The 8,992-nt window shown below is 45.7% G+C and overlaps 1 long non-coding RNA gene across 1 annotated transcript; it reads right to left on the bottom strand.

The window, feature by feature from the left end:
• Positions 1-804: 804 nt before the first annotated feature.
• Positions 805-1,576, bottom strand: LOC136482853 (uncharacterized). Its single transcript, XR_010765220.1, has 2 exons — positions 1,531-1,576; positions 805-1,427 (listed from the first exon to the last, which is right to left on the bottom strand). It is a non-coding gene; the product is annotated as an uncharacterized lncRNA (long non-coding RNA).
• Between the last annotated feature and the right edge of the window lie 7,416 nt (positions 1,577-8,992).

The following is an 8,992-nucleotide window of genomic DNA, read 5'->3' as shown; positions in this document are numbered from 1 at the left end:
AGGTGAAGGAGGTAGGAATTAAATTCCAGAAAGAAGCTGGAAAATTCCTAGAGATAGATATTTGTCTCCTAAACGTATAAAAAACACACATTTTGCACATAGAAACACGAGGTGCGACCGGCATGAATGCAACAAACACGTTTCTACCTTATGATAAATTTTAAATTAATGAAATTTTTATTTTCCTATGTTTTCATGTGCTCAAAAATTCAAAAATAAATCATTTTAACTCTATTTTCAAAAGTGGCAAATTTTGGGGTGTTACAACACTGATGAAAGGATAATTATGAATTGGAGAAAATATTTGTGCTCTGCCCAGGAATTTAATTTAAGTGGCTGAATAATGATTATAAATGCAATTTACAAACCGAAATGATTAAAGAAATAGAGTAAGATCGTGTGTACTCCTTCGCTTCAACACATTTCTGTTTTACAAAGAGAACATGCTTTCTCCCCCATCTATCTGACAAAGGTGGCTCTGGAATTTTTATTTATCTTAATACTAGACACTTATTAAAGGAACATAGATAAGGACAAAACTCTCCTCAAATATCAAACTCTAGTATCAATGGCAAGTCGTTACTATGAAAAAATCTTTGATAAACACATTTATCATCAAAGATAATAAAGAGGAGTTTACTAAACACCATTAGTTAATCTTTCACATTCATACATAACTACTCAGCTTGGGGAAAAGAACTGAATGACATATAAAAAAAGAACCATGCGCATTGAGATTGAAAAAACCACTGTCTTGTTCCAGCAGTATAAAGTCGTTACTATGAAAAAATATTTGATAAACACATTTATCATCAAAGATGATAAAGAGGAGTTTACTAAACACCATTAGTTAATCTTTCACATTCATACATAACTACTCAGCTTGGGGAAAAGAACTGAATTTGACATATAGAAAAAGAACCATGCGCATTGAGATTGAAACAACTACTGTCTTGTCGCAGCAGTATACCTGATTGTGAACGGCTGCCAATTCCTGTTGTAACTGAACCACTTGTACCAAATCGCTAAATTCTAAAAAGGACGTACCCACTTAAATAATTTTGTTGTAGATACCTGCAAGTCCTGACACATCGGAAGAACAAAAGTAGCACTACTAATCTGTGATGTGTAAGAATCCTGAATGAAGGAGTAGTTGGATGGTTTTGCTAAACATACTGAAATGCCATGCTCTAATATCTGAAAAGTGCCATACTATAAATTTTTTAATTAGGGCAGGCGACAAAGACAAGACATTCCAGTTTTATGAAATGAAGTAAGCCACTGCACATCTTCGAACTTCTACCAGTAATATGAATTTTAAATTGCCATATATGTACATGTATAGTTAGTACACATGGGATACAACTATTTCAGTAAATATTAGCACTTATCCATGCATTCTGATTATTATCTCGATGTATGCAATCCTGCATGATAGAAAGACAACAGAATGTTCATGTTTAAGCTCATGGATTGCTAATCAAATACTATCAGAAACGCTGATTATTCAGTGGCTCAATGCACACCTACCTTGGAGGAATTTCCTCGAGCAGCAGCTGGGAATTGTCCATGGACACCACTCTGGCTGCTGAGGAATTGGACCCCACTCTGACCGCTGAATCGTCCATGGGCACAACGGAGATGCAAAGCACTAAAACCACTTACATTGCACGCCGTGACGCGGACTCTTCCATGAGCAAGGCAACATCTGTGCAAAAAAGTGAAATTCTAAAAAAGGATGCAGGTACCAGAGCAAGATATCTAGAAAGCTCCCCTCCTCTAAGCTCCCACTTCCCTTTCTAATTGGTGCTAAACAAGCCAAGAAAAAGGAACATAGAGAGGTCCTCACCGAGCATCGACTTTGAAATATCATAGCCAATCCAGTGGTGGCCATGCTCCATCAATGTCTCACCACTAAGCCCAGAACCACATCCTGGAAATTACACCACACAAAGTCATCGTAGGTAAGCATATCTTCAAACATATATGTCTTTCAATTGCCATAACCGATTGCAATAAAGAGCTCCCACAGCATGTATTTTTGAACCCGTCAAAGGAGAATACTTTCTGTTGTTCTAGCCAACGCGATATGCCATGATTCATGAAGCAGAGCTGCAGAAGAGAGTAAGCTGACCTATGTCGAGAAGCAGCTTGGGGACGCCATCGTTGGGAAGAGCAAGCAGCTCCAGCGTCCTCTCGGAAATCCTAGACTAAAAGAAGGCATGTCACTTCGCGCCAGCGCCGCGAAATCGGCAAAAGCTCAAATCAAACGGGGGGAGGCACTTCGCTTGCTCACCTGGATTTCGATGATACGGGAGGAGGTGGTGTACTTGGGGACCTCCGACTCGTAGAACACATCCTGCGCCGAGGCATCCTCACTCCCCTCCGAGTGTGCGGCGGCTTACCGGATTGGTGGGACTGCAGCTCTCGAGCCCCACGCCCGCGCCGCCGTGCCTGCGCCCGCCGCCCAATCGGGGTGGCCGCAGCAGCCACGCCCGCACTGGCGGCCATGAACGGGTCGCAAGGGCAGCCGGGGCCCCGCCCGCGCCGGGATGGCCGGGACCCGAGCGGCCAAGGCCGCTGCGCCCACGCCACGCCTGCGCGGGGGTCGCCTGTGCCGCTGGGCCCCCACCGGCGCCGGGATGGCCGGGAACCCCACGCTCGTAGAGCCCGCATCCCGCCCGCGCTAGGGCCGCTGGCCCCGCCCGCGCCGGGAGGAGGAGGGAGGTGCGGAGGGCGGCGTAGAGTGGCCAGGTCGAGCGCGGTTGCGCCGCGCGGCCTCGGGCGGCTCTCCCCTCTACACGACACAGGCAACCCTTGGGAATATTCGCTACTTTACGGGTCGACACCCGAACCGACCCGCAATCGGATGGACAAGATCACCTCATCGCATGGTCCTACGTAGCGGGTGACGTGGCACTATCGGTTGCCCGCTTTTGGTGCAGAAATCCTATTAAGAGAAGAGACGAGTCCCACACCGACAGCCTTGCGCTGATCCGTCAAACATTGTTTGGATGCTTTCTTGGGGCCGCGCGCGCCAAAGCCCACTCAGGGAGCTCTGCCTATGTGTGTGATGGAATTGACGGATCCGGTTGGGCCTGCGTGCTTCGAGTGTAGTGCTTCGTGGGCCAGTTGTAATGGGATTCAATGGGCTGCTACGTTCAGCCATTTCATGCATGCACATACATACATATAAATAAATAAATAAACCTTTTTGCCTATATTCATTTACTGCACGTACATATCACTCTTTGCAACGAGAGAAAAAGGGTGTATGTTTCGGCCATCACACACACACGTAAGCGACCCTAAATAAATAATAATAACAAGCATTATTTATATACTAGTGTTAACATGGGCAGCTTGTCGTTTCAAACAAATTTAATACCCACTTGTGTCATGGAGCGCTCGTATTGCTGCAAACTTGTTTAGCTTCGTATGAATGAGCTAGTAGTTAATTAACCCGCCGACCCAACGAAAGTGGGAACAACATGCGCTACCCTGTCTGTCACAAGCCTAAAGTAAGAGAAGCAATCGACGACGTCCTTGAGTATTGTGGGCCTAATTTACAAGCCACTGGGCTGGCGGCTCATGAGACATGGAGCCCATACAGTAATGTACGAGCCACTGGTCCATGCAATGCGGAGAGTCTATTTGGCGACATGTGTGTCAAGCCAAACTATTGGCAAACCATTGCCCCACTACTGATATATAGTAATGTTTTTCCTTGACTTATTCTTGATAAAGGATCAGGACACAATGAGCACACTACTTCGACAGAATATGTCAAAAGGGATTGTACCCCATTTCTTCTGCGCCACCTACAAAGCAAGTTTTTGGCATCAATAAACCGTCTCTCGAAAAGACAGAACAGATAGCTAGTTCGTCCTGCTACTCTGTCACTCAAAGAGTCATTATTAGAGATTTTTTATCTTCCCTGTTTACATGACTCATATAAATTTCTATGTGTAGTGCTATCGAACAAGCAAAGAGAGCCATTAGTTTCCATATCACAAATCCACAAGTTGTATACAATCAGCCTTTGTTTGGGGTCTTGCACCTAATTTTATCGGGAGATACAAATACTATGTTAGTTTTATCGATCATCATTTGAACAAGTTCACTTTAATATGTCTTCCCAAATTCAAATCACGTGTTTTACAAATTTAGTGAGTTTTGAGCTCTTGTTGAGCATCATTTATTTATTACCCACGTGGCTTTTCGAATGGGCTCTGTTTACTGTGTTTTGAACGGACATCGTCTCGTACGCCATTAAAGAAATACAGTAGCTCGTGCTAACCAGAACACTGTTCAAAATGTGAATGCTAGATGTTACCCAATGTGCTAGGGTTATTGGACATAATGTTGTAGAACTGTACTTGTAACGCCCTAAAATTTGCTCTTTTTGAAAAAGATATAAATTGATTTAATTTTGTATTTTGTGCTCATGAAATATAGGAAAGAGAATATGTTTCATTATATTAAAATTCATCATAAGGAGTAGCAACTTGGTTATGCATACACGCCGGTGCATTTGATTTATAGTTTGAGTGGTTTGAATCAAGATTCAAAATGGTTTGAATTGCTTTTGAAAATAAATTAAAAATGGCTTTGAAGTAAAAGAAAAGAAAGAAAAAGAGATTTGGAAAATAAAAGAGTCCAAGAGGATTGTAAAAATTATTTTTGGGAAGCCTACCAAAATTGCTCAGTTTTATTTGAATTGAAAAGTATATTGGAAACTATATTTGAATTTGATTTGGATCATATTTGAATTTGGATTGAAAAGGTGAAATAGGAAAATAGAAAACACTCCCTCTCTCAATCTGGCCCGGAGGCCTGCTTTCTCCCTCAGCACTGCCTGCTACCGCCTCTCTTCCCCGTGGCCTAGCTCCCGCGCCGTTTCTCCCTTTCCCTCTCGCACGCGAGCCCAGCTTACCCGGCGGCCCATCCCCTCCCTTCCCCTTCTTCCGTAGGCTGGCCCAACTCCGCACACCGCCCGGCCCAGCGGTCCCGCGCCTCCGCTCTTCCCCTTTTCTCCCTCTCTCTGTCTGACAGGACCCACACTTTCTCTCGCTGATCGGTGGGACCCACCTGTCGGCACCGTCCCCTACCTCGAGTCGTCGTCGCGCTGGATTCCGACGCGGCCGTGGAATTCGTCTCCGTCTCCACTACGCCGCGCCTGGCGTGACCCGCAAGCCAGCCCCGCTCATAAATAGCGCCCCTACGTTGCGCCGCCCTCACCTAACCCTAAAGCGCTAGCCGCCACCCTTGCCTTTGTTCCAGCCGCCGCAGCCCTAGGCGCCGCCGTCGACGTCGTCCGCCATCCCAAGCCGCACGCCGCCTCTGTCCTTTCCACGCCGCCGAGGATTGCCGAGGTTAGTTCGCCTTGTTCTCCTCTATCTCCCCGTGCCTTTCTTTAGCGCAGCAAAGGCCCGTAGCCTTTTTTTCGTTACCCCCGCGAGCTCCTCACATCCGGGCATGGACCACCGCGTGGGGCTCTTTGCTCCGGCCGGCAATCTTGCCCAAACCACCATAGCCGTCCCTGTTCCGATCAACGGTCATGATTAGATCGCGTTAATTCGTACCCCTTCGGTCCATGGCACAGTGGTGGACTTGGTCCACTTGTCCAACATCAGCCAGTCCACGGCCAGCTCACCACCTTGGTCCACTCCCGCAGTGCCACATGGCACCCACATGGACAACGACCCAGTTAACCCCACCGACGCTAGCACTTTTGCGAAAAAGCCCCTGAGTTTCCTTGTAAATAACCTGCGGTCCACCCTCTGTTGAAAGTATTTCAACATATGCCCTTAGATCTTCTGTTTTAGCCCCTCAGTTTTTATTAAAATGAGGCCTGGTCCAGTTAATCTTTTATTTCAGTTTTCTTTTAATTTAAATACGAAATTGATTTCCAAATATTTACAAAAATGCCATTGATCTTATTTTACGCGTAGTTTCTCCATTTTAACTCCGATTTAACCCGTTCAAGTTTTGTTAGATTCGTAACGACATAATCTACGCATTAGTATCAGTGTTTTTCATGTCAAGAGCTCTGGAATTTCATGGTTTACATCCTAACTTGAATAATGATTATGCGATTGGATTTTTCTAATTAAAAGTACCTTAGGCTTTTCACCTTGGTCCATTATATGATTAGTTTTACTTTGTTTTTCTAAATCAAGTACAATTTGACTTAACTCAATTAAGGTATTTCTCTGAAGTATCTTATACATGTTTTATATAGCTAAAATAAATAAAGCCTATAGTTTCTTTTCAAAACAGATCTATTGGTAATTGTATCTTTTTCGGTATAGCTCCGATTAGAGTGCTTTTTCGCGTCTATGCATTCGTAGCAAGACATAAATTCGTTTTACAAACTTTTCATCTTGATTTTATGTCTAGTGTAATGTTCTAATTTAGATCTATTGTTTGCTTCGTGTATGATTGCATAGATGCTTGTGTAGTGCTTTATGATCATGTCCAGTCGCTGAGCTATACGTGGTGAATCAAGAAGTAGATCTTTGAAGTTTTGGACTTGAAGAAGGATCTGAGTTTAAGGCAAGTATAGCATGGGATCTTCCTTGCTGTCCTATACCCATTTAATCATTTAATTCATACTGCATGTGTCTACCTTGACTACCACTAAGGATTTTCTAGTGCTTTGTTACCTTGTGCATTATTACCTATGGGGTATTGCATTGGGTAGTATGATGCTAGTACTAAGACTATGATCTTGTGACTTGACTAATAGAATATGCAATAAACACAAAAAGATGCTTTTTAGCAATATGGAACCAGGAGGCTAGAGCATTGAGTTGTTTTTATGGTGCTCTAGATTCCTCTCCCTAAGGACTTATCTATAAGTGATCATCTGAGAGTTACAGTACAGCTGTGAGGACTACATAGCTCTGGCTTTAGTTCAGTGTGAGGACCTTTTTCTAGCTTGTTAGAGGTTACCTTTAATGGTGTAAGAATGGCTTACCGAATCAGGTATAGGCTACGTGTCTTTGTGCCATCGGGAAGGGGGTTCCTGCATCTGTTTGCCGAGTGAATCTAATGGCCTTAACTTGTTAGACGAACCTTTGAAATGCTTCATAGTGAACCATGCCGACCTTCCTTGGAAGTGGGTCAAGAGATTAGCTACCTCGGGCGAAAGGGTAAATCACGACTCACAGTGAAAGTGTACAACCTCTGCAGAGTGTAAAACTGGTATATCAGCCGTGCTTACGGTCACGAGCGGCCTTGGAACCCTTACGAAATAGATGATGAACACTGATGATACTGATGCTCACTAATGATTATTGTTTTTGCTATTCATTATTCATGTTTTCCTGATCATGTGTTTATATGAGCTTGTGATAAACTTGTTGCTACTCCTATGCTAAAATTGTGACAATTAAAAGCTATTCGCAGGTAAACCAGTGTCAGCCTTTTAAGTCTCATGAATCCCATGTTATATTTGTTGAGTAGGACATGTACTTATGATTGCTTTATTTTTCACATATTTGAAAAAAAAAATCCTTGATGGATACCAGATTGCTAGAGTTTGGATGCTTTCTGAATGAGCCTTTGAAGGACGTCTGCCACGATGATGAACAGGTAGGGAGAAATGGGGTCACCCTGGCGAAGGCCGCGACGGCATTGCAGCCAGCGGCCTGGGGTGCCATTTAGGAGAATCGCAGTCTTCCCAGTCTGAAGGGAGTGTGAGATCCATCCGCACCAGGTGCCGCCAAAACCACGTGCCTGCATTACGCGGGTAAGACTGTCCCAGGAGACAGAGTCAAACGCCTTCCTGAAATCGAGTTTGAGGACTGCAGTGGGGGCCGCCTTGCGCTTGTGACAGCAGCTGAAAAGGTCAGCGGCGTAAACAAAATTCTCAGCGATGTTCCTACCATGAACGAACCCAGTTTGGTCAGGATCAATCAGGTTGGGGATGTAAGGACGCAAACGGTTGGCGAGGATCTTGGTGATGAGCTTCATAGGAAAGTTTTGCAAGGAGATTGGCCCTGAACGCATCAGCGGTGTTGGCCCCTTCCTTCTTGGGAAGAAGCACAATATGGGCGCGATTGATGCCATCCAAATCGATTGAGCCATCATGGAAGGAGTTGAGGAAATGTAGAAGATCATGCTTCGTCTGCTGCCAGTAGGTGGGGACGTGGGGTAGAAGGCAGGCCCAAAGCCGTCAGGCCCAGGGCTAGAGTTAGTGTCCATGGCAAAAAACGCCAAGGCCTCTTCATCAAGGGAAAAGGGCCTGGTAAGGGACAGCTCGTCGACCACCGACGAGGGATAAATTTCAGCCCATCGGGTGTTGATGTCCTGTGCAAGGAGGGAAGAGTAGTAGTTGTACAGGACAATGCCTTTGCTAGCGTGGGTTGTGTGAAGGATGCCATAATCATGCAGCCCCTGAATGTAATTCCTTCTCCTGCGGCCGGAGGCCGAAGCGTGGAAGAAGCGAGAGTTTTCATCCCAATCAAAGGCCATTTTGACAGCAAAGCATTGCCTCCAGTAGCAGAGCTTGTCACGCAGAGCCATTTGGAGAGCTTCTGCAGCGCATGAACGCAGGGTCCTTTCTTCCGCAAGGAGGGGTCTGCATTCCTCCAGAAGATCGATGGCGTCAATGAGGATGCGGAGGTCAGATTCACGTTGGTCTGGGGTTTTGTGATGTTTGGCCCAGGATCTGCACTGACGGCGGCAGGCCTTGATCCGGCTGGAAAGGGAAGGGGCCCCGGAGCTACGGTCTATGCGAGCCCAAGCAGCGGTCACCAGAGCCGAGAAGCCGGGCTGGCATGTCCAGAACTTTTCAAACGGAAAGCAGGAGGACTTCGGCAACCGGGTGGAGACAGAGGCGAGGAGAGGGACATGGTCAGAGGTTGTCCGAGTCCGAGAAGCGAGCGTGGTGTTGGGGAACAGCAGGTCCCAGGCATCATTCACAAACAACCTGTCCAGGCGTACCAAGGTAGGGGAGTCACGGCGATTGGACCAGGTGTACTGC

Source organism: Miscanthus floridulus, chromosome 9 (genome assembly GCF_019320115.1).
Source record: "Miscanthus floridulus cultivar M001 chromosome 9, ASM1932011v1, whole genome shotgun sequence".
NCBI classification, from domain to species: domain Eukaryota; kingdom Viridiplantae; phylum Streptophyta; class Magnoliopsida; order Poales; family Poaceae; genus Miscanthus; species Miscanthus floridulus.
Note: the sequence above shows the minus strand (reverse complement) of the source record. Positions and strands in the feature narration are given on the sequence as shown.